The sequence below is a fragment of the Equus quagga genome, chromosome 12, assembly GCF_021613505.1.
Source record: "Equus quagga isolate Etosha38 chromosome 12, UCLA_HA_Equagga_1.0, whole genome shotgun sequence".
Classification (NCBI taxonomy): domain Eukaryota; kingdom Metazoa; phylum Chordata; class Mammalia; order Perissodactyla; family Equidae; genus Equus; species Equus quagga.
Genome location: NC_060278.1, coordinates 925207 through 950615, shown reverse-complemented (window position 1 = coordinate 950615; position 25409 = coordinate 925207).

The window sequence follows — 25409 nt, the reverse complement described above, 5'->3', positions numbered from 1 at the left end:
AGAATTTTTATTTTATTCTCTTTAATAGGTTCCAATTCTCTAGTAAAATGGTCTGTTCTGTCATCTATTTTTTGAAAAATATTAAATACAGCTGTTTTAAAGTCCATCTTTGATAATTTTAATAACCTGGTTAAGTGAGAGTTTCTATCTAGTGTTCTCTCTTGGTCATGATTCTTGGTATGCCTGGGAAATTACTTATGCAATGACAGTCATGGCGTGGGCTCTGGATATTATCTTTTTTCCCAGAGGTTTTTTCCTGGCCTGTTCTAGAACCACACAGTAGCGGCAGATGACATTAACCTGATCAGGAATTGAGGTTTCTCAGGCTGGGTTGCAGTTTTGTATGGGTAAGTCAATCTCCGGTTGTTCCACACTCCTGGGATACAGACTTCCAGGGTTCCCATGGAGACCCTGCAGTGCTTGCTAGGCTACCTCTCCTCTGAAACTCCCACACTCTAATTTCTGTATCTTTAGCTGGTGCTGTTTAGTCAGTGGAAAAGGAGAATACTCTAAATGTTTTCAATTCTTTTTCCCTTTGGAGTGTCATTATCAGGCCTATATATGGGGTAGATAAAGGGAACCCAATTAGGAGGTTATAGTAATAGTTTGGATATGAGCTAATGAAGCCTGAGGCAGGAAGTTGGCAGTAGGAATGTATATGAAAGGACGTATATGGAAACTTACAAAAGAAGAAGGGGTGAGTAAACTTGTTGATTACGTGAAGGTTGATTACGTCAAAGTTTCTTCAAGATTTTGAGCCTTGGGAATTGAGATTTACTATGTGGACAACTAGAAAAGTGAGATTGTAATGGAGAAGAGGATTTAGAGATGGAAATACATATTTGAGGGTAATCACACATAGGAGATGGTTAAGACTTAGTTAAGAGCATACAGAGGAAGAAGAGAAGAGGCTGGAGGACAGAACCATAGTGATCATATACATGGGGGATGAATCTGGTAACAGATGACCTCTCTTTTCACTTAACCACTATGTGCCCTTAACATATAAGCAACAATTCCATCAAAGGGAAACACTTTGCATTTAAGTACAGACAGTGTTTAGTATTCTAAAGGGACTTAAGATGAAGTAAAACATGAAATAATTTTATGATTTCTATTCTTTACCTCTTCTTGTGCCAGATGAACTAAAACTCTCTCGGCATGTATATAGAGATCATCAGTCCTGCATTATTAATGAAAGATTTAGTTAACTCCTTATCCTTTTTAGGGTTGAAATTACAAAAGCCACTTGTTGAAAAATGCACGTTGAATTCTTAAATCCACGAGAGTTTAGGGTGCATGAGTAGAGCACAGGGAATGTTGTCAGCGTTGAAAGTAAATACACTCTGTGTCAAAATGCACTGTGGAGCCTGTGGTATGTGATAAGATATGGGGGCTTGCTTTGGACTCTCCTTGTAAGTGCTGGGGTTGGGGTTTCATAATATAACAACTCTTTGGGCTTTCTGACAAGGAATGCTTGAAAGCATGCAGCACTGCGGCAGCTTATCAGCTAACTTCCAGGACAAATACAGAAAGAATTTGTCTGTATTAATTTCGAGCAATACATTCGCCTCAGCTGTCAGTTATGTTTGCTGAGAAAACTAACTTTAGCGATCTGTGCAACACTTTGTAATTTTAAGAGTGCATTGGAAATGAAAGGAACGCATAATTTGCATAAAAAGCTGTGAATTTGGCTGCGTCTTTCTGTAATTTTTCAGAATTCTATAGCTGATACTGATAAACAATGTTTTTGGAAAAAACAATAAAACAATTGGGAAATATATACTTAAATTATATACTTTGTGACTTCTATCTATGCACCGTAAATGTAAATATATATGTCTCTACATAGTTTTAATCCCTTGATGAGAGCGTAGATTTATGGGTGTTTAACTTAACAGTTGTGCTCACAAAACCAAGCCTGAAAAAGGTCAAAAGACTGCCATAGTCGAAAATCTAGGCTAGACTTTTAAAAACCTGCTCATCCTCACTGTTTCTCACTCCTTCATATAGCTCCCATCAATAGCTGTGTGTTCTTATAAATTCCAAAGCAGGAAGGGGCAAAGGCAACCAAACTTTCTGCTAACCTAAATGACATTTAGCATGAAAGCATCTGCCACTTTTCCATCTTTTGTTTTTGTGATCCCAGCTTGCAGGTTGGGACCAATGCGTCCAGAGCAGTGATGCTCACGTCGGCGGCACATTGGTATCATCAAGGAGCTTTCGAAAGTACAAATGTCTGGGTCCCACCCAGAGGCTCTGGATTAATTGGTCTGAGCTGCAGCCTGGACATAGGGATTTTTAAAACTCTCCTGGTAGTTATAAAATGCAGCCTAGAAGAACACTCAGGAAATTCAATCCCATAAAGTAACTCTTATGATTAACTTCTTAGAAAACCCTGCTTGCATTTGCATCTGTAAGTAATGCTTAATCTTCAATGCTCCGTACACAGGTACTGGCCGTGCTTATTCGAATATGAATTCGGAGTGCTTTTGGGGGCGGGAATAGAAAAAACACACACCCTATTTTATATATGTTACAGGTAAATTTGCCAGATTTAGCAAATAAAAATAGAGAATGCAGAGTTACATTTGAATTTCAGATAAACAGTGAATAATTTTTTTTAGTGTAAGTATGTTGCATGAAGTATTTAGGATGTGCTTATTGTAAAAAATTATTTGTTGTTTACCTGAAATTTAAAGGTAGCCAGTGTCCTGCATTTTTATTTGGCAGTCTTAATTTCAGGGCATGTAGAAAATATGTAGCTGTTCCATTTTAATCAAAGCATTTTTGTTGACTTATAACCAATCACCTGTGAAATCATTTTGTATAGGTGTGATCCCAGTGAAGTCACAGAGAACAAGCAATCCAGCCAGTGTGGGTGAGCCATTTAGCCGAGTTCAGTAAGCCTCCTTGCCTACTTATTTATTAAAAGAAAATCACTTTGTCTAAGATGTTTATAGAGGAGATCAATTTTAATTTCCTTTACCTCTTGAGTACACAGTTTGTGATTCCTCCAACAGAGATTTATCAGCTTTCTGATACAGTCCTGGGGTAGAACTGGGGGGCCGGAGGGGTTCACTTCTACTCCAACATAAGACGTCTGAACCGTCTTAATCTGTAGACCAATTTTCTCTACAGCCCCCTAAGGAAGGAGCTTGTTGATTTTGGCAGTGTTTACCTTTCCTACAAACAAATTCAACATTTTCCAGACTGGCTGGCTCTTAAAAATCACATGAGAGCTGAGGCAAAGCTGCCTCTAGTCTGCTTGAGAATTGCCCAGCCCCCAGCGTGCCCAGCTCCCCCCACAGTCTAGGAAAAGTGCTGTGTCCCTCACAGCTGCTGGAAGATGAGCTGTGGAGTCGCGACTGTTCAGAATCTGTGCAGAAGGCTGTACAGCTCCCTGAGTTAAGGTGTTTTCTACAAGGAGAGCGGAAGAGTCTGTCACATAAAAAGACGAAATGTTCTTACCTTAATTAACAGTAATTTGGACTTTTACATGGAGAAAGAGGGAAAGAACTGATTTTTGTTTTCTCATAAAAGTGGAATGTTTAGCAATGTCATTTTAAACATAGAGCAATAACATTGCATATATCATGAGCTTGCATGTTACCACCTATCTTTCAGTGTTGTGACTCATCTTGGCTTTAGAGAGCTTGAACTGGAATCATGTTCCACCTCGGCATCTCTTTTTTTTCCTTTTTAAAATTGAGATTCATAATAGTTTACATCATTGTGAAATTTCAGTTGTACATTATTTCCTGTCTGTCACCATGTAAGTGCTCCCCATCACCCCCTGTGCCCACCCTCCATCTCCCTTCCCCTGGTAACCACTGAACTGTTTACTTGGTCCATGAGTTTTTCTATATTCCTCACATAAGTGAAATCATATGATGTTGGTCTTTCTCAGTCTGGCTTATTTTTTTTAGTATAATACCCTCCAGATCCATCTATGTGATTGCAAATAGGATGATTTTTCTTTTTTATGGCTGAGTAGTATTCCATTTTGTATACATATACCACATCTTTATCCAATCATCAATTGATGGGCACTTGGATTGTTTCCATGACTTGGCTATTGTGAATAGTGCTGCAATGAACATGGGGTGCATGTGTTACTTTGGATTGTTGACTTCAAGTTGTTGGGGTAGATACCCAGTAGTGGGATAGCTGGGTCATATGCTAGTTCTATTTATAGTTTTTTGGGGGAATCTCCATACTGTTTTCCATAGTGGCTGCACCAGTTTGCATTCCCACCAGCAGTGTATGAGTGTTACCTTTTCTCCACATCCTCTCCAACATTTGTTGTTTTTGGTCTTGGTAATTACAGCCATTCTGACAGGTATAAGGTGATATCTCATTGTAGTTTTGATTTGCATTTCCCTCATGATTAGTGATGTTGACCATCTTTTAATGTGCCTGTTAGCCATATGTATATCTTCCTTTGAAAAATGTCTGTTCATATTCTCTACCCCTTTTTGATTGGGTTTTTTTTTTTTTGAGTTGTCTGAGTTCTTTATATACTTTGGATATCAACCCATTGTCTGATAAATGATTTGCAAATATTTTCTCCCAGTTGGTGGGTTGTCTTTCCATTTTGTTGATAGTTTCCTTTGCTTTGTAGAAGATTTTTAGTCTGATGTAGTCCATTTGTTAACTGTTTTTTTAATTTCCCTTACCCAAGTAGACACGGTATTTGAAAAGATGTGGCTAAGACCAATGTCAAAGAGTGTACTACCTATATTTTCTTCTAGGATTTTTATGGTTTCGGTTCTTACATTCAAATCTTTAATCCATTTGGAGTTAATTTTTCTGTATGGTGCAAAATAATGGTCTACTTTTATTCTTTTGCATGTGGCTGTCCAGTTTTCCCAACACATTTATTGAAGAGACTTTCCTTTCTCCATTGTATGTTCTTGGCTCCTTTGTCAAAGATTAACTGTCCATAGATGTGTGGTTTTATTTCTGGGCTTTCAGTTCTGATCCATTGATTTGTGTGTTTGTTTTTGTGCCAGAACCGTGCTGTTCTGATTACTATAGCTTTGTAGTATGTTTTGAAGTCAGGGATTGTGCTGCCTCCAGCTTTATTCTTTTTTCTCAGGATTGCTCTGTCAATTTGGGGTCTTTTCTTGTTCCATATAAAGTTTTGGATTCTTTGTTCTATTTCTGTGAAGAATGTCATTGGGATTCCGATTGGGATTGCACTGAATCTGTAGATTGCTTTAGGTAGTATGGACATTTTGACTATGTTTATTCTTCCGATCCATCAACATGGAATATCTTTCCATTTCTTTGTGTCTTCCTCAATTTCTTTCAGTAATGACTTATAGTTTTCAGTGCACAGATCTTTCACCTCTTTGATTAAATTTGTTCCTAGGTATTTTATTCTCTTTGTTGCAACTGTAAATGGGATTGTCTTCTTGATTTCTTTTTCTGCTGGTTCATTGTTAGTGTATAGGATGCAACTGATTATTTTAAATTGATTTTGTACCCTGCAACTTTGCTGTAATTGTTTATTATTTCTAGTAGTTTTCTGGTGGATTCTTTAGGGTTTTCTATACATAGAATCATATCTTCTGTAAATAGTGAAAGTTTCACTTCTTCCTTTTCAATTTGGATTCCTTTTATTTCTTTTTCTTGCCTAATTGCTCAAGAGTGGGCACCCTTATCTTGATCCTGTTCTCAGAGGGATGGCTTTCAATTTTTCACCATTAACTATGATGTTGGCCTTTTGGTTTGTCATATATGGCCTTTATTATGTTGAGGTACTTTCCTTCAATACCCATTTTATTGAGAGTTTTTATCATAAATGGATGTTGGATCTTGTCAAATGCTGTCTCTGTATCTATTGAGATGATCATGTGGTTTTTATTCCTCATTTTGTTAATGTGCTGTATCACATTGATTGATTTGCAGATGTTGAACCATCCCTGCATCCCTGGAATGAATCCCACTTGATTGTGGTGTACGATTCTTTTAATGTATTGTTGTATTTGGTTTGCCAATATTTTGTGGAGGATTTTTGCTTCTATGTTCATCAGTGATATTGGCCTGTAGTTTACCTTCTTCGTGTTGTCCTTGTCTGGTTTTGGTATCAGGGTAATGTTGGCCTCTTAGAATGTATAGGGAAGTGTTCCATCTTCTTCAATTTTTCAGAATAGTTTGAGAAGAATAGGTACTAAATCTTCTTTGAATATTTGAATTCTCCAGAGAAGCCATCTGGTCCTGGACTTTTGTTTTTTGGGAGGTTTTTGATTGCTGTTTCAGTCTCTGTACTTGATTGGTCTATTCAGATTCTCTGTTTCTTCTTGATTCAGTTTTGGGAGGTTGTATGAGTCTAGGAATTCATCCATTTCTTCTAGGTTATCAAATTTGTGGGCTTATAGTTTTCCATAGTATTCTCTAATAATCCTTTGTATTTCTGCAGTATCTGTTGTTTCTCCTCTTTCATTTCTAATTTTATTTATTTGATCCTTCTCGTTTTTTTCTTGTTGAGTCTTTGAGGTTTGTCGATTTTGTTTGTCTTCTCAAAGAACAAGCTCTTAGTTTCTTTGATCGTTTTTACTATTTTTTAATCTCTATTTCATTTATTTCTGCTCTGATTTTCATTATTTCACTCCTTCTGCTGACTTTGGGTTTTCTCTAGTCTTCTTTTTCTAGCACTGTTAGATGCATTTTAAGATCACTTATTTGAGATTTTTCTTGCTTGTTGAGGTGGGTCTGTATTGCTATGAATTTCCCTCTTGTGACTGCTTTTGCCATATCCCATAAGAGTTGGTAGGTTGTAGTTTCGTTTTTGTTTGTCTCTAGGTATTTTTTAATTTCCTCTTTGATTTCTTCAATGATCCAATGGTTGTTCAATAGCAGTTGTTTAGTCTCCACATATTTCTGACTTTCCCAGTTTTGTTCTTGTGGTTAATTTCTAGCTTCACAGCATTGTGTTCAGAAAAGATGGTTGGGATGATTTCAATCTTCTTGAATTTATTGAGGCTTGCCTTGTTACCCAACATATGGTCTATCTTTGAGAATGTTCCATGGGCACTTGAGAAGAGTGTATATTCTACTGTTTTTGGATGGAATGCTCTATATATGTCTATTAAGTCCATCTGGTCAAGTGTTTCATTTAAATCTACTATTTCCTTGTTGATTTTTTTGTCTGGATGATCTGTCCATTGAAGTAAGTAGGGTGTTGAGGTCCCTTACTATTATTATGTTGCTCTTAATTTCTCCCTTTAGATCTGTTAATAATTGCTTTACGTACTTTGGTGCCCCTGTGTTAGGTGCATATTTATTAATGTTTTATGTGCTTTTGGTGGAATGTCCCTTTTATCATTAAATACTGCCCCTCTGTCTCTCATTGTCCTTTTTAACTTGAAGTCTGCTTTGTCTGATAAAAGTATGACAAGACCTACTTTCTTTTGTTGGCCATTAGCTTGGAGTATTGTCTTCCATCCCTTCACTCTAAACCTATGTTTGTCTTTGTAGCTGAGATGTGTTTCCTGGAGGCAGCATAATGTTGGTTCTTGTTTTTTAATCCATCCAGCTACTCTGTGTCTTATTATGGAGAGTTCAGTCCATTTACATTTAGAGAGATTATTGTTATATGAGTGCTTAATGCTGCCATTTTCTCTCTTGTTTTCTGGTTGCTCTATGTTTCCACTGTTTCTCTTTGTATTTTTGATTGCCATTTATTTTTGTAAGTTTTCTGAGAGGGATTTCTCAGTTCTGTCTCTTTTTGTGAATTGTGGCTATGCTCTGATTTTTTGTTTAGTGGTTACTGTGAGGATTGTATGAAAGATATTAGAGATGAGATAGTCCATTTTCTTACAGCTTCTTATCGCCATTAACCTAAGCGTGTTCCTTCCTTTTCTTCTCCCCTTCTAATTGCTGTTACATATTGTTCTGTTTTTAATTTTGTGAGTTTGTGGCTAAGTTGAAGTGTTTATCATTAGTTTTGATGCTTTCTTTCCCTGTCTCTTTTAAGTTGTAATTGAGCCTTTGCCTCTCTGTTCTAGTAGAGAGTTGCAGGTTTCTGATCGTGTCTGTCTATTTATCTCCTTGCTCAGAGCTTTGCAGACCTTTGACTTTTTGTTGCTGGTGTGAGGGCGTCTTTAATTATTTCTTGTAGGGGAGGTCTAGTGGCAATGAACACCCTCAGCTTTTGTTTATCTGGGAAAGCTTTTATCTCTCCATCATAACTGAAGGAAAGTTTTGCTGGATAGAGTATTCTTGGCTGAAAGTTTTTGTCTTTCAGTATTTTGAATATATCATTCCTTTCTCTCCTAGCGTGTAAGGTTTCTGCTGAGAAATCTGCTGAAAGCCTCGTAGGATTTCCTTTGTAGGTTATTTTCTTCTGCCTTCCTGCTCCTAATAGTCTTTCTTTATCCCAGACTTTTACCACTTTTACTATTATATGGCTTGGAGAGGATCTTTTTGTACTGATAAAGTTGGGCATTCGATTAACTTCATTTATCTGTAAATCTGAAACCATCCCATGTTTGGGAAGTTCTCAGCAATTATTTCTTTGAACAAGCCCTCTGGTCCTTTCTCCTTTACTTCTCCCTCTGGGATACCTATAATCCTTATGCTGCTTTTCCAAATTGAGTTAGATATTTCTCAAAGAATTCCTCCATTTTTAAAAAAATCTTAGCTCTGTCTCCTCCTCCACCTGTAGAATTTCTACATTTTTATCCTCAAGAAGACTAATTCTTTCCTCCATAAGATCACTTATATTTCTTAATGATTCTAGATTATTATTTATTTCATTAATTGTGTTTTTCATATTCAGAATTTCTGCTTGATTTTTTTTTATAATTTCAATCTCTTTGGTGAAGAGATTCATTTTATTGCTGAGCTCCTTGAGTTGTCTTTCCATGTGTTTTTGTAAGTCATTGAGTTTCCTTATGATGGCTATCTTTAACTCTCTGTCATTTAGGTTGTATATTTCTCTGTCTTCAGTGTTGTTTTCTGGAGAATTTTCCTTCTTGTCTGAATTGTTGCTGCTGCAGTTTCTCATGGTATTTGATGAACTAATCTTTTGTTGGGGCATTTGTAGCATTCTTAGGACTCAGAATCCCCTTGTTACTGCTAAGGAGGAGCAGGAGCAGTGGTTCTGGTCCCATTTGCTGGAAGCTGTGGGGGTATTATGGGTGCTTGCCCCAGCCTGGGATGCGTTCAGGTGCTTGTGTGGACTGTCCTTGTCAGGCAGGGCTTCCTTGCTAGGCTAGGGTCACTCTTTGGTGCCTCAGGGGTGCTCTGAGCTCCCTCTTCCCACCAGAAAGGGATCACCAGTGGACTCAAAGCTGCCACACCTATTCCCACAGCCCCCCAGGACACGTTCCTCTTTGGGAATACAGCTGCACTGTGAGTGCTCGTGCGCACCTGCCAAGTGTTTGTCCCAGTACAGAAATCTTCTGAGGTCCCTGTTTATGATCCACAGTCCACAGGGCCTCTGTGCTTGGTGGGTGAGGCTTCCTTGAAGGGACCTGAGCTATGGCTGCTCCTTGATGGCCCTGGGGCACAGTGGGCTCCCCTTCCCTACCAGGAAAGTGAGTACATGTGGGTTCAAAACTACCACGCCTATTCCTGCAGCCACCTGGACCCATTCCCTCTTTGGGAGTGCAGCTGCACTGTGCCTGCTCTTGTGTGTCTGGGAAGTGTTTGCCCCAGAGTGGAAGTCTGCTGAGGTCTCTGTTTGTGATCTGCAGTCCGTGGAGCCACAGAGCTTAGAGGGCAGGGCTTCTCTGCTGGGACCTGGGCTATGGCTGCTCTGCTATGGCAGAGGGGTGCAGTGGACTCCCTCTTGCCACTGGGAGAATGACCATGAGCATGGGCTAAGGGTTACTGCCTCCTCTTCTTACAGTTGCCCCGCTGCATGTTCCCACTTTCTGGGCACTTGCACCAGGTTGGAAAGTGTTTGTGTGCATGCACAGGGCTGCTGGGGGAGAGCAGGGTGTGCTCACCTCTCTCCGCCACTTCCCAGGGGGCCAGTCCATCCACCCCCAGATGTTTAGCTGTGTGTGTCTCTCAGGCATCGTGTTGTGCTGCGTAGGCTTCCTCCATTGTTCAGTGAGTGATCATTTAGTTGCAGTTCAAAAGTGGGAGAGACGAAGGGAACAGCTCACTCTGCCATGTTGCTGACGTCGCCTCTGTATCTCTTTCATCAGTTAAGATAACCTCCTTCTCATATCCCCAGCCACCTCCAGCCACACCTCCTTGTCTCTTAGACTCAAACCCATTTAACATCATGTGGCAGCAGCAGTAAACCTCACATGAAGGAATCTTCCTTTGCAGGTTCTAAGTGGAAGCTGGTGTCACTTTAATCAAGACATTCGAATCTATGTTTTGCAAAAAGAAAATGTAATACATTTGCTTATTAAAATTACTTTACATTTGCCTTTTATTTATAAAAATTTTCAGAATTAATTGTATATTCTCCTAGTTCTGTGAGTGATGTGCTAGAGATACTCTAAGGTTTTTATTCAAAATTATCTTGATGTGGAAAGTATAATTTATTTATAATCATAATTATATTTTAATTAATTATATTTTAAGTAATGTCCTTCAATGTTCTCAATGTTTAAAACCCAAAGAGTTAATGTCTTAGGCTTTCAAACATTCTTTCTTGTTCTTGGCACAGCCCCCCTTCCCAGCCGGTATCTTCTCACCTTTCGGATGGATCTCTTCCCGTGAGCTTCTGCTTCCTGTGTCCTGGGGGAATGTACCTTTGCTCCACCTTGTTTCTTGTCTCTTCTGTTTTCTCTTCCTCCATTAATTCTTTTTTTCAAGGTCAGACCCCTCTATCAGGTGTCTCTTACAATTAGCCTAACTTTGGGGTGTGTTAATATTTCTTCTCTCTTTTTTCTATTCCTGCTCTTTCTCTCCAACACTGCACTCAAATGCCTATTTTCTTTCTCTTTCCAGTGCCTTCTTTGTTGGATTACTTCCTCTCCTTCAATCCCTTCTCTTCGCTCAGAAGAGCTGTTAACAATGAAATTTACTGTTCTAATTCTCTGGCTTATTTTTGCCATTCAGGCCAGGTCCTGGCACTACTTTGCTTCTGTCATCTAAATTAGATTGATTACAGGCGGTGGAAGGTGACTGATTCGTAATTCACGACTAGAGGCGTTCTAAAATGTTGGAACCAAACCTGTAACACTTTGATTTAATGCTTCAGAATGAACTTGAATCTTGGCCAAACTCACCAATTATTTGGCTTAGATGAGTAAACTTGAGCTGTGTTTAGCCTTACACTCCCCACGTCCCGCGAGTCCTGAGGGAGAATTCTCCCTCCAGGGGACAGCCAGAGTTCAGTCCTGGTTGGGACTCAGTGGACCTACTTTTTATGGTTTGTGGGAAAGGGCGAGGGGTGGGAGCGGGGAAAAGGAAAAGCTTAGGCTCTTCTCTTCTCTTCGGCCTTCACAGAATTCCTCGTTCTGTTTTTCTTCTTAAACAAAACCTTATCTGCCCTGAAAGTTTTAGATTTTTGGTTTTTAAATTATTGCTAGTTGAAGTTATGTAAGCTCTTTAGTTTGCTCCATGATTTTTGGCCATTTTTTGAAATATAGTACTCAATGCAGCTTTGAGCTTTTGCACTTCTTTGATGATATATGCTTCAACATTACAAAGATCAAAATGAAAGTGATGTTTCCCTCACCACTCAGGTCATTGACTCACCTGAAAACTGCTGTGGCCCTCTCTTACCTGTATTTATGGAACTTAGAATTTAGAATCAATCCTCAGCTTTCATAGCACCCCTAACATAAAATATTGTCATAGTGCTTTCTATTACAGTGCTTTTCCCCCCACGGAAAACGAACCGTGACGACTCTCAAAGGGGCATGGTGGGTCCTTGTGAACTCAGCGTGCCTGCCCTCTCGTAGGTTCACGTCTGAGGCCACAGTAACTACTTGCTGCCAAATCAGTCAGCAGGGACGTTCTGGCAGCTTGGAAGAGATTTCTATTTGGAAGGATATTAAGAGCTTCCCAGACACAATTAAATCAGACCGGGAACCATGTTAGACAATTCTGCCAAAATTTTATTAAAGTAAAGTAAGCTAGGTCACTGTTTATTCCTTAACATTATTTTGGTAACATTTGATCTAAGTCAAAGGTTTAAGAAAAAATTTTACACTTCCTCTCCTCCTCCCACCTTTAGAGGCTTTGTTCTGAAAAAATGACATTGATTTAGGATCCACCAGGTTAACAAGTTGCTTCTTAGTCAAACTGAAAACAATCCTGAGCTGATTTTACAATCTATGGGTTTCCACAACAGGTTTGACAAAACCCATGAATTTTCATAGAGAGATTCAACACTTGTCTATGTGGATGCTTTGACCCATATACAGACACAAGCTATTTATAAACAACCTTGTATTTTGAAGGTTTAAACAGTCTGGCCAAATGTAGGAAAAGGTTAAGCATCAACAAGAAAACTAGCTAAAATGTTAAACTCACTTTGAAAAATACATATTTTGATTCCAATGTAAAGAAACCTTTACATATATCTATAATACATAAAATATTGAAACCCTGTAGAAGCTACTAGTGAGACATTTAGACTTCCAGAACTTAAATTAATTTTTAGGAAATGCGTAGCTATAGAAATGTTTATATGATGTCTATTATAGGAATATAAATGTTGGATATGGTATGGTAAAGTGAGTGTAGCCACAGGAGGAAACAAGAACGAGGCTTGGAAGGAAGTTTCTTATGCTCACAGATTCTCGGGAGAGGGCCACCACCTGCCACATAAGGGCCAGAGGGGAAGTGCCAGGTTTTGGTCAGGTATCGGAAGACAGAAATGAGGGGAAAGTCTAGGTTAGAGCCTTTATTGGGATTTTCATGGAAAAACAACAACGTGTCAGAATAAATAGTTTAGGATTGAATAATTCCAGGGAACTTTGGGCTATAGAGTGGTCTCTTATTGGTGTACCTGGTCCAGGGATGACATCGAGCTTGGTGTGCGAGATTAGGTAAGTGGTGGTTGGAGCTGTAGACTCGGGATTTATTGGTTTGTATGAAAGACGTGCTCCAGCCTAAGCCTTTGCTATCTCCAAGAAAGGGCTAGCCCTGCTAGGATCTCTCTCTCCTTGGCCAGAAAACTTTTTAAGGTGTCAAAACATCATAAAATATAGAAAATAAAAGACATGATTTATGCAGCATCTTTAGTAACTTTCTCACTAAGTTAGGTGCTCTGAATGCTATAATATGTGCAAGACAGTCTATATTTCACAATCCTTAACTCTGTGCGACAAGGACATCTATAAGGGAAATGCTGACTATACAAGAGAAAGAAGAGATTATCCTATAATACATTTCCCAATAAGGTAGGAGGGGATAAGGGTCTCAGGTCCAAGGAGACGCTGCTCCACTATTGAACACACCTCCCAATTTAATAAAATATTACCAATAATTGAAAAACCTTCCTAAGTTCTCATCCTTTATGGTATTCTTACCTCTACTCCCAGAGCTAACTAACTTTTGTGTTTATCTTTTCTTTTCTTTCTCTCTTTTTTTTTTTTACTTTCCAAAGTCTGAATAGTTTTGTTTTGTTTTTTTCTATTTTTTTCCTAGATATTGGCACCTGGTGCCTACTGTTGCCAATCTTCTTTTTTTTTCCTTCTTCTTCTCCCCAAGGCCCCCCAGTACACAGTTGTATATTCTATTTGTGAGTGCCTCTGGCTTTGCTATGTAGGATGCTGCCTCAGGGTGGCTTGAGGAGCGATGCCATATCCATGGCCAGGATCTGAACTAGCGAAACCCTGGACCGCCAAAACGGAGCGTGCGAACTTAACCACTTAGCCACAGGGCTGGCACCTGAAAAGTTTTTTTTAAGACTTTATTTTTGTAGAGCGGTTTTAGGTACACAGCAAAATTGAGATGGTATAGAGATTTCCCGTATACCCCTTGACACTACACTTGCATAGGCTCCCCCACTATCAACATCCTCCACCAAAATACTACGTTTGTTTCAATTGCTAAACCAACATTCACACATCACGGTCACTCAGAGTCCATGTTTTACACTAGTGTTCACGCCAGGTGTTGCACATTCTATGGGTTGGACAAATAGATAATGACATCTATCCATCATTACAGTCTCACACACAGCATTTTCACTGCCCTAAAGATCCTCTGAGTTCTGCCTCTTCATCTGTGTCCCTGCCTCAACTGCTGGCAACCGCTGATCCTTTAACTGTCTACATAGTTTTTTCTTTTACAGAATGTCATATAGTTGTAATAATTCTGTAGAGAGCCTTTCCAGATTGACATCTTTCATCTGGTAACATGCACCTAAAGTTCCTCCACGTCTTTTCATGGCTCAATAGCTCAGTCTTTTTTAGCGCTGAATAGTATTCTACTGTCTGGATATACCTCAGTTTATTTATCCATTTACCTGTTGAAGAACATCTTGGTTGCTTCTCTGTTTTGGTAATTATTAATAAAGCTACTACAGACATCTTTGTGCAGGTTTTTTATGTGGACATAATTTTTAACAATCTTTGGGTAAATCCCAAGAAGCAGGATTGCTGGATCATATGATAAAAGTATGTTTAGTTTTGTAAGAAACTGCCAAACTGTCTTCCAAAGTGGGTGAACCATTTTGGATTTCCACCAACAATGGATGACAGTTCATACTGCTCCATGTCCTCACCAGCATTTGGTGGTGTCAGTGTTCTGGATTTTGGCTTTACCAATAGGTGTGTAGTGGTCTCTCATTGTTTTAATTCATGTTTCCTTGATGACATATGACACAGAGCACCTTTTCATATGCTTATTTTCCATTTGTATATCTTCTTTGGTGAGATATCTGTTAAGGTTTTTGGCTCAGTTTTAATTGAATTATTTGGTTTTCATTGTTGAATTTTAAGAGCTCTTTATATATTTTGCACAACAGTCCTCTATCAGATGTGTCTTTTGCAAATATTTTCCCCCATCTTTGGTTGTCTTCTCATTCTCTTGATGCTCTGTTTTGCAGAACCGAAGCTTTTAATTTTAATGATGCCCAGGTTGTCAATTATTTCTTTCATGAATCATGCCTTTGGTGTTATATCTAAAAAGTCATCACCATATTCCAGGTCATCTAGGTTTTCTCATATGTTATCTTATAGGAATTTTATAGTTTTGCATGTTACTTTTAGGTCTATGATCTATTTTAAGTTATTATTTAGTGATTGGTATAAGTCTGTGTCCAGATCCATTTGGTGTGTCTGTGTGTGCGTGAATGTCCAGTCGTTCCAGTACCTTTTGTTGAAAAGACTGGGTTTGCTCCATTTTATTGTCTTTGGTCCTTTGCCAAAGACCGGTCAACTATATTTGTGTGGTTCTATTTCTGGTCCTTCAATTCTGTTCTATTGATTTATTTGTCTATTCTTTCACCAATGTCACAGTCTTGATTATTTTAACTTTACAATAAATCTTAAAGTCAGATAGTGCTAGTCCTCCAAATTTGTTCTTCTACTTCAATATCATGATGGCTATTCTGGGTCTTATGCCTCTCTGTATATGGTTGTTTGATATGTAACAGATAACTAGCTCAGATTTTGATTGAGATTGCATGGAATCTATAGATCGAGTGGGGGAAGAACTGACATCTTTGACAATATTGATTTCCTATCCATGAACTTGGAATATCTCTCCATTTATTTAGTTGTTCTTTGATTTTGTTCATCAGAGTTTTGTTGTTTTCCTCATCAAATTCTTGTACATATTTTGTTACAGTTATACCTAAGTATTCAAGTTTTTTTGGTGGTAATATAAATGGTATTGTGTTCTTAATTTTAATTCTACTTGTTTAGATTATTATACTTTCAGATACGTAGGGAATCTGAAATTTTTATCTTAACCTTGTATCCTGCAACGTTGCTATAATTGCTTATTAGTTCCAGGAAGTTTTTTTTGTTCTTTCGGATTTTCGACATAGATGATCATGTCACGTGTAAACAAAGACAATTTTATGTCTTCCTTCCCATGTATACCTTTTGTATGTGTAGCCTTTGTTTCCTTCTCTCATCTTATTGCATTAGCTAGTACTGTCAGTATAATGTTGAAAAGAAGTAGTAAGGTGGGATATTCTTGCCTTTATTCTGATCTTAGCAAGAAAGCTATGTGTTTCATGCCATTAATGATGTTAGCCATAGGTTTTTCGTAGAGGCTCTTTATCAAGTTGAGGAAGCTTCCCTCTCTTCCTAGATTACTGAGGGCTTTTATCATGAATGGTTGTTGGATTTTGTCAAATGCCTTTTCTGCATCTTTTGACTTGACTATACGATTCTTTGTTTTTATTCTGTTGATGTGATGGATTGGCTTTTGACGGATGAAACAATTGGGCATACCTGGGGTAAACATCACTTGGTTGTGGTCAGTACTTCTTTTTATCTCTTGTTGGATTTGATTTGCTAATATTTGCTCTGCTGAGAATTTTGGTATCTGTATTCATGAGAGATTTTGATCTGTAATTTCCTTTTCTTGTAATGTCTTCATTTGGTTTGCTATTAGGGTGATGCTGTTATCATAGAATAATTCAGGGTGTATTCCCTCTGCTTCTATGTTCTGAAAAGGATTGTAGAGACCTGGTGTAGTTTCTTCCATAAATATTTGGTAGAATTCACCAGCAAACCCATCTGGACTTGATGTTTTTGTTTTGGAAGGGTATTAATGAGATGTTCAATTTATTTAATAGATATATGCCTCTTAAAATTATCTACTTCTTGTATGAATTTTGGAAGATTGTGTCTTTCAAGGAATTGATCCATTTTATCTTGATTATCAAACTTGTGGGTCTACAGTTCTTCATAACATTCCTTTATAATCCTTTTGATGGCTAAGAACTCTGTAGGAGTGTGCCATCTTTCATTTCTGATATTAATAATTTTTGTCCTCTCTCTCTCTCTTTTTTCCTTGGTAACCCTGGGAAAAGGTTTGTTGTTTTTGTTGATATTTTCAAAGAACCAGCTTTTGGTTTCATTGATTTTTTCTATTGATTTCTTGTTTTCAATTTCATTGATTTCTGCTCTAATTCTTATGTTTCTTTTCTTCTGCCTTCTTTAGATTTAATCTGTTCTTCTTTTTCTAGTTTCCTAATACAGAAGCTTATATAATTAATTTTAGATATTTCTTCTTTTGTAATATATACATTCAATGCTATAAATTTCCCTTTGAACATTGTTTTCGCTTCATCCTACAAAATTTGAAAAATTGTATAATTTTCATTTAGTTCAAAACATTTTGTAATTTCTCTTGATATTTCTTCCTTGACCTATATGCTGTTTAAAAGTGTGTTTATTGATCTCCACATATTTTGGGATTTTTCAGCTATTTTTAGAATTGATTTCTAGTTTAATTCCTTGTCGTCTGAGAGCAGGCATTGTATAATCTCTATATTTTTCAATTTAAGGTGTGTTTTATGGGCCAAAATATGGCTGATCTTGGTGAATATTTCAGGTGGGCTTGAGAAGAATGTGTATTCTGCTGTGGCTGGATGAAGTAGTCTATGGATGACAGTTAAATGCAGTTGTTAATAACGTAGTCAGCAGTGCACTCCTCATTTTATGCTGGCTGGATGTGTCCGTTTCTTATAGAAGGGGGTTTAGTCTCCAATTATAATAGTGTATTTGTCTATTTCTCCTTGCAGGTCTATCTATTTTACCGTTTGAATTTTTTTGGTTATTTTTTCTCATTATGTTTTTCCTTTCCTATTTTTATATTTTCATCATTACCCAAAAAAGGTAAGCATAATAAAGTTAAACATAATAATGTCTGAAAATAGTCATTATCTTTATTCCCTTTCTGAAAAATTCAAGACCTTATCATGCTTTAATCATGATCATTTTCTTCTCACTTTGTTTTAATGCAATATTTTAATTTTTAGCTTGTTTTATTAAATTCTATAAAATGGATTATTATTCCCAGTGTTGTTATCTATGCAACCATTGTTTGACTAGATTTCTCCACATATTACCTTCTCTTTCTTCCTAGAGAATATCCTTTACAGTTTCCATTAATGAAAGTCGGTGTTTTAGTAAATCTCTCAGTATTTGCTTGTCTGGAAAATGTTATCATTTTCTCTTTGAAAGATTTTTTTCTTCCTTAATTATAAAATTATTTGTCTTATCTTTTGGTTTATTATTAAAATCCAAAGAATTTATTCAACTTTCTCTGACCTTTGTTCTTTAAACAATCTATTGAATTTCTAATTTTCAACTATGCTATTTATCATTTCTAAAATTTCTACCTTATTTCCAGATTTCCAGACCTATCTCATCCTCTTTTATTATCTTTCCATATTTGGCCACACCTTCAATAACATTTTTATTTTATTTTTCTAAGATGTATGAAGCATACTTATTTATACTCAATATCTGATCATTAAAGGATCTGTAGCATTTCTTAAATAGTTCTATGTGTTGTTTCTGATGATTCTTTTTCATAGTATTTTTCATGAGTTTTTAAATGACTTTTTTGTTGCATTTAATCATGTCCATTTTATTCGTGAGACTTTAAGGCCTGTGTTTAATGTGTATAAGAGATTTTGGATGTGCATCAGGCAGGTTCTATATAAATAACTTTTTTCATTAAATTCTTAGCTTGAGATTTTTGGAAGCCACAGTGTACAAAAGGTCACAAACAGTGGAAAAGTGTAGATTTTTGCTACCAGTGGTACAAAATCTGGCCTTGAACCTGTAGGAGAGCAAATTTGGTTAGAAAATGTAAGAGTAGGCATTCCACCTCCTCCTCCCACACTTGAAAGCCAAGGCTGAGAAGGCAATACTTCTGTTTCTCTTTGTGGGGAGAGTCCACGTCACTGTTTTCTTTTTTGGTGCTCCACTGGATTTTGAGAGTCTTCTTTCGTGGCCCCAACTTGTGTGCGAGTCTTGAACATATCCCACCTTGAGTAGGTCTTATAGTTTGTTTCTTTTTCCCCCTTCAAGCCCATTAAAACCAAAAGGTCTAGGAGATGTCGGGGGTCGGCAGATACCCCAGGATAGCTGTGCACTTTAGGACTTTGCTACTTCTCTGAAGACTTGGTCTTTTTCAGTGTTTTGCCCTCTGAGAGTTCTCTTCACTTTCTTGTTGTTTGACTGTCATGTAAGAATCTGTTTAAAAAATGTTTGTTTCCCAGAAGTTTTAGATATTTCTTAAGTATTCCTTTGTGTATGTGCTTCATGAAGTGTCTCTCTCAAAGAAAAAGATAAAAACTGGAAATCCTCTCATCAACTTTTTAAGTTCTATCTCTAACTTTCCCTTCATTGCCAAACACCTTGAAAAAGTAGTCTCCAATCATCATTTCAGTTTCCTTACTTTTTACTATTAACAGAACTCAACTGTAGTAAGCCCATCTTTGACTATTTTGCTGGGTGAGATTTGGGGGAAGCCAATGCTCAGGTAGAAATTGGTATGTAGTGCATTTATTACAGAGCACTCCTGAGATCAACACCTGCATAAGGGAGGGCTAGAAGCAGGATGGAGCAGAAGGAGAAGCTGAGCAGCTTTGCAGTCTCAATGGAAGCCTCAGCCAACCCCGATGGGAGTTCTGAAGATAGAATCTTCAGAGCTATCTGCAGCAGGGTCAAGAAGACCGGAGTTTATACCGCATCAGTCAGTCGTTGGATGTAGGCTGTCACAGGAATGGAGATGTGACCTTGGGCAAGGGAGCTTTCTGTAGCTGGGGCAAACCTCAAGGGGGGTTAAAGGCTGGAGGGCTATCTGCTGGCACCCCTCTGGGCAGATAGAGAAATAAGTCTTTTAGATCTCAAAGGGGATCTGGGTGGCGCATCATGGAGTCCACCACATGACACATAACTGAACCATTTCCAATCTAGCTTCTGGCCCCACGGTCGCTAATGACTTCCATGTTCCTTAAGCTAAAGGAAATTTTTCTTTGTTTTGCTTAAGTAGCTTTTTGTAGGTATGCATTTCTATTTACCATTTCCTCTTAAAGCACTCTCTTGTCTTGGATTCTGTGACATGGCTCTCCTCTTTTTCTCCCAACTTTCTTGCTTTGCTTTCTCTGTCTCTTTCTGGGTCATCTTCCTCTACATTGAATCCAGGCTCTCTCTCACATGTTCTCCTCTTTCTCTGCTGTACTCTCTCTTTAGGTGATTTTATTTATGTCTATGGTTGTAAATAATTTTTGAAGGGTATGGATATTTAATTGAAAATCTCTATATAACCAAATTGTTTTTCAGATGTGTCCTCATACAACACCAGTAGCAGTGTGTGTATATATCTTTAAGGGTTTCTATATTCATATTAAATAGAAATTTTGATAATAATTTTATCTTAAACTTGAGTCCTTGGGACTGTAACTTATTTAAGTTTGTCTTGGGTTTTATTGTAATTGAGTGAAACATTTACTCTTATGATTTTGTTTTCTATAGAGAAGAAAAATACAGGCTTCTTAAACAGTCTTGCATTTGAATGAGATTGAAGAACTATGGAGGTCCTTATTTTGTAAAAGTCATCACCATTCATCAGATATGATAGAATTACCAACAAGTATCATAAAACTCTGCTTTACCCTCCTTGTCTTAACCAAAAGTTTGTGTATTCTTTCTCACAATGGAAAAAAAAAGAAGAAGTAAGGTATCCACTAAGATATGATGAGTTTATTGATTTCATCAAAAATTCAGGTTACTTCCACTAAGTCTCCACGCCACTGTCCCCACTTTTGGCTTCATCCTATAGTTGGTTTACTCTTGTGATTGCAGATGGCTATAACACATACCATCTGGAGACAATAGTGAGTAGTAGCAGAAAAGGAGCTTACTCTTACGTCTCTTGTGTTAGTAAGAAAGGACAGCTTCGCATGCTGAAAAGATTTTCTCCTGTGGCTCATGGATCTGAATTTGGCCACATGTTTGTTCCTATACCTATCTTTGGCAAGAGCATTTTTATGACCAATGGACTCCTTAAACTCCTCTAGACCCAGTGGATCTTATGATGGAGTCAGCTTCCTCAGAAACATATGGCTCTGTGGAGGAATGCTGGATATCTTAAAACATAGTCCCTTAGGAATCAGAGAAAATGTTGGATAGGCAATCAACAGGGCCTGTTATACTCCTGTTTCCATGTATTGAAACTCCATGCTTTTCCTAGTCATCATAAAATGTCACACACAGCCATCTCAATAGGCACATTTGCACAGTTAATCAGATCGAGTGACGGTGAGGACACAGGCACTGTGTCAGTGACTGATGTTTGTTTTCGGTGCAGCATAGCATAATAGTCAAGAGTGTAGGTTCTGAAGCAAATACCAGCTTCCCACAGCTCTATGGTCTTGGGACATTTAAATTTAGCTCCTCTAAGCCATGGTTTCCTCATCTATAAATTGAAAATAATGATAGTAGTAATCTCATCTAATTATTATAAGGATTGAAGGAGATGATGCGTATAAAACAATTAGAAAAATACTTGACACATTTTGCATGCTCAATAAATATTTTATTCTATCCATTTTTTTGCCCACATTGCTGTACACGCTGCTGAATGAAAAACAATAAAACAAACAAACAAACAAAAACACACATAGAATGATATTAGCAAGTAACATCAAAAAGAAAACAGGAAAGCCATAAAACTGCATCTTGTACAAGGCGCCCCCTGACGACTAACAGAAGCAGAGACTGACCTCCTAAAGGCCTGTTTCCCTACATTAGGCCTGTGAGTAGTCCCCCAGATTAAAATCAAGCATGCTTTCACAAAGATTAGCAAACGCAAGAGAAAGCAAGCCACTGTGAGAGTCAAGAGAGAAAGAAACAATATACTTAGACTCCCATGTCTGTAGAAAGGCCGTAACAGACTTATGACTGTAGACGGGACCGTGCACTGATGCAGGGAACTCTCAGAGACAAACGGATGGAGCCCCGGAGCAGACCATGCATGGATGGAACTTTGACATGACAGAGGGAGCATGACATCAGTGTGGGAGGGAAGGTGGCTTAACCAATCAAGCACTCAAAATTAGTTATCCCCCAGGGTGGGGTTGGGGAAGATGAGGTCACACCCATCATGTGCAAATATCCACCTTGAATAAATTGAGAAGATACATTTTAAAAGCAAACTTTAAAACTTTTAGAGGAAAATTTCTGGAATGCAGAATAGCATTCTCAATTCAAGGCAGGAAAGTTTGCTTAAATAACAACCAAAAAATACTGACCTAAAAAAGGGATTTATAAATTTGAATAAACTGAAATTAAGAATTTTTTTTCATAAAAAGATAGTGTAAAGAAAATTCAAATATAAGTCACAAATTTGGGAGAAGATGTTTGCAACATACAAAATCAACAATGCAATGTAGAATAATTCCTAAATAATTAATAAACAACAACAAAGAGAATACAAAAATGTGCAAAAGATATGAGCAGGTATGTCACCTAAGACGAACATGGATGGTCCAAAACTCATGAGTTATTCAACCTCACTAATAATGAAGGAAATGCAGATTGAGAAGGCAATTTCAATTTTACCTTTGAGTAACAAAAATAATGCAGTCTGACAACGTCACGTGTTGATAGAATGTGTGTCAAGGATTTCTTTTGCACTGATGGTGGGAGTATAAATGAGTACAACCACTTTGGAAAACAATGTACAGCTGAACTTTGCATTTGTTACAATCTAGTAATTTCACTCCAAATTTCAGTTTTCTGCAAGGAAAACTGTAGCGTATGTGCACCAGAAAACGTGTACAAAACAGCAGTAGTTGTAAAGAAAAAAAGTGAATTAACCCAAATGACCATCAGCAGAAAATACATAAATTGTGGTATCTTTTCACAATGGGATATTTTCATCTACACACAACAGCACAGATAAATATTAGTATTATTTTGTTGAATTAATAAAGCAAGAGTCAAAAAACAACATATAGTTTGATGCCATTTTTTGAAATTCAAAACTAGGTGAAACTAAATAATATATTTTTGATGCATCAAATATATGCAACGATATACCAACATTAAAAACCAAGGGGATGACAGATAGAAAACTGAGGTACAGGCGTACTTCAGAGATATCGCAATCTCGGTTCCAGAACAATGCAATGAAGCGAATATTGCAATGAAGCCACTCATGCAAATTTTTTGGTTTCCCGTGCATAGAAAACTTATGTTTACACTATACTGTAGTCTATTAAGTGTGCAATGACATCATGTCTAAAAGAAAGCAATGTACCTACCTTAATTAAAAAATATTTTATTGCTAAAAATTGCTAACCACCATCCAAGTCTTCGGTGAGTCGTAATCTTTTTGCTGGTGGAGGGTCTTGTAAAAAATGCAATATCTGCAAAGTGCTATAAAACGAGGTAGGCCCTACAGTCACGTGCCATATAACAATGTTTCTTTTGGTCAATGGTGGGTAGCATATAGGATGGTGGTCCCAAAAGTTTAGCACCATATAGCCTAGGTGTGTAGTAGGCTATACCAACTAGGTTTGTATAAATACAGCCTATGATGTTCGCATGACAAAATCGTCTGTTTACGCATTTCTCAGAATGTCTCCCTGTCATTAAGCAATGAATAACTATTGGTTATTTTTAAAGAGAAAGCGAGGATATGGGTTTGGAAGAAGCACTTGAGAAAATGTGAGTTATGGGTAATATTTTTACTTCTTGGGTTAGATGATGCCTTTGGGGTGCTTATTATAGAATTAAAAATAAGTACATTAGGAGCTGGCCCTATGGCTGAGTGGTTAAGTTCATGCGCTCTGCTTCAGCAGTCCAGGGTTTCACTGGTTCAGATCCTGGGCGCAGACCTAGCAGCACTCATCAGGCCATGATGAGGTGGTGTCCCACACAGCAGAGCCAGAAGGACCTACAACTAGAATATACAACTATGTACTGGGGATCTTTGGGGAAAAGAAGAAGAAGAAAAAAAGATTGGCAACAGATGTTAGCTCAGGTGCCAATCTTAAAAAAAATAGTACATTAGAAACTAAACTATTAAATTATATAAAGAGAGGTCAGACACGTAAAATGATGATGGTATATTGTAAATGAAAGATTATGATGAATGCAATTCATGAGGTGTAGTAAATAAGTCAAAATTAAATGACAAGCATTTACACAGGTGATTGTTTTGAAGGAAGGAAAGTGCAGTGTCCAGAATGCCCAGTGGAAGGTCTGATGGAATAAATCCTCTCAGTTCCTCCTCAGGAGCAGGACTGCATGGCGGTGGGGAGAGGTCAGTATTGATTGCACTCACTGCAGCAGAAAGAAGGGGATTTCCGCTGCTCTGTTCGATCTAGCATTAGATAGAAGAGGATGGTAATAATTGTGCATCTGGGTAAACAGAACCAGTTATATCAGTAAACCATCATTTTTATGGCTAATCATTTTGTCTAAGATTTAAGATTTAAATTAAAATGTCCACAAATAAACAATCTAAACCTTCAAACTGCCCTTTCATGATTGTCAAATAAAAATTGAGATTGGCAGATGCTACTGATATAAGATACTGAAAAGCATGCACACACACACACATGCATGCGCACACTGAGTACTCAGAGTGGCAATTCTTTTAAATCAACTGAAGTCAATAAAAATCATGTAAATAACGCAATAAAAACAATTGAAATCTTTATGTTGAATGGAATTGTGACCATATCTTACAGTTGATGTTAGCTTAGCCATGAAGGTATAAAATACAGAAGGAAAGTAGGTAACTGAGGATGACATATGTATAATTAACTTCTAGCTATGCCTATGTCTATAGAGGATGGACTGAGGTAAGATTCAATTCTATAAAATACATATTAGGAATTCATTCAGTACAGAGTCTAGACTTTGTCATTCTCTGGTGGCAGCTCTTTTAACATTGATTGAATGACAGTAAATATACTTTGATTTATTCTTTGAAAGAAGTGGCATAGGATTTTATTACAGTATTCACTTACATTGTCATCATGTTTCAAATTATTTACCTTCAGAAGACAAAATAAAACAAAACCCAATTCTCCTGTTAGATTATGGATGAACAATGGGTGATTTGAATTAAAATTCATTTACATGTCATTTTTAAAAGTGCATTTAAATGCAAATTTCAGAAAATCATACCTTATTACACAAAGCTAATTTTGAGTAACAAGATCAATGCCCAGACCGATTTGGTCCCATTTCAGCATCACGTGTTTTGAGAACCCTGATTCACATAGCAGGTATACAAATGGCATTTTCTGATACTAGGTCAAGTCAGAATAATGACTGAGAAGAGATGCCCAAGATTTTGCCAGGCAAGGGACATGTTGAAGTGCAGCGTCACATACTGGTGACCTGAGGGCAAAATTCAGTTCCTCCTCCACAAAAGGAGATAAATGCACTGTCTCTTTCCTCATCAGGTTCACTAATTTATGTTGCCCTGAGGGCACTTGAGTTGTGTGCCTCTTGGTGTTTCAGGCTACTGCTGAGGAAATTCAT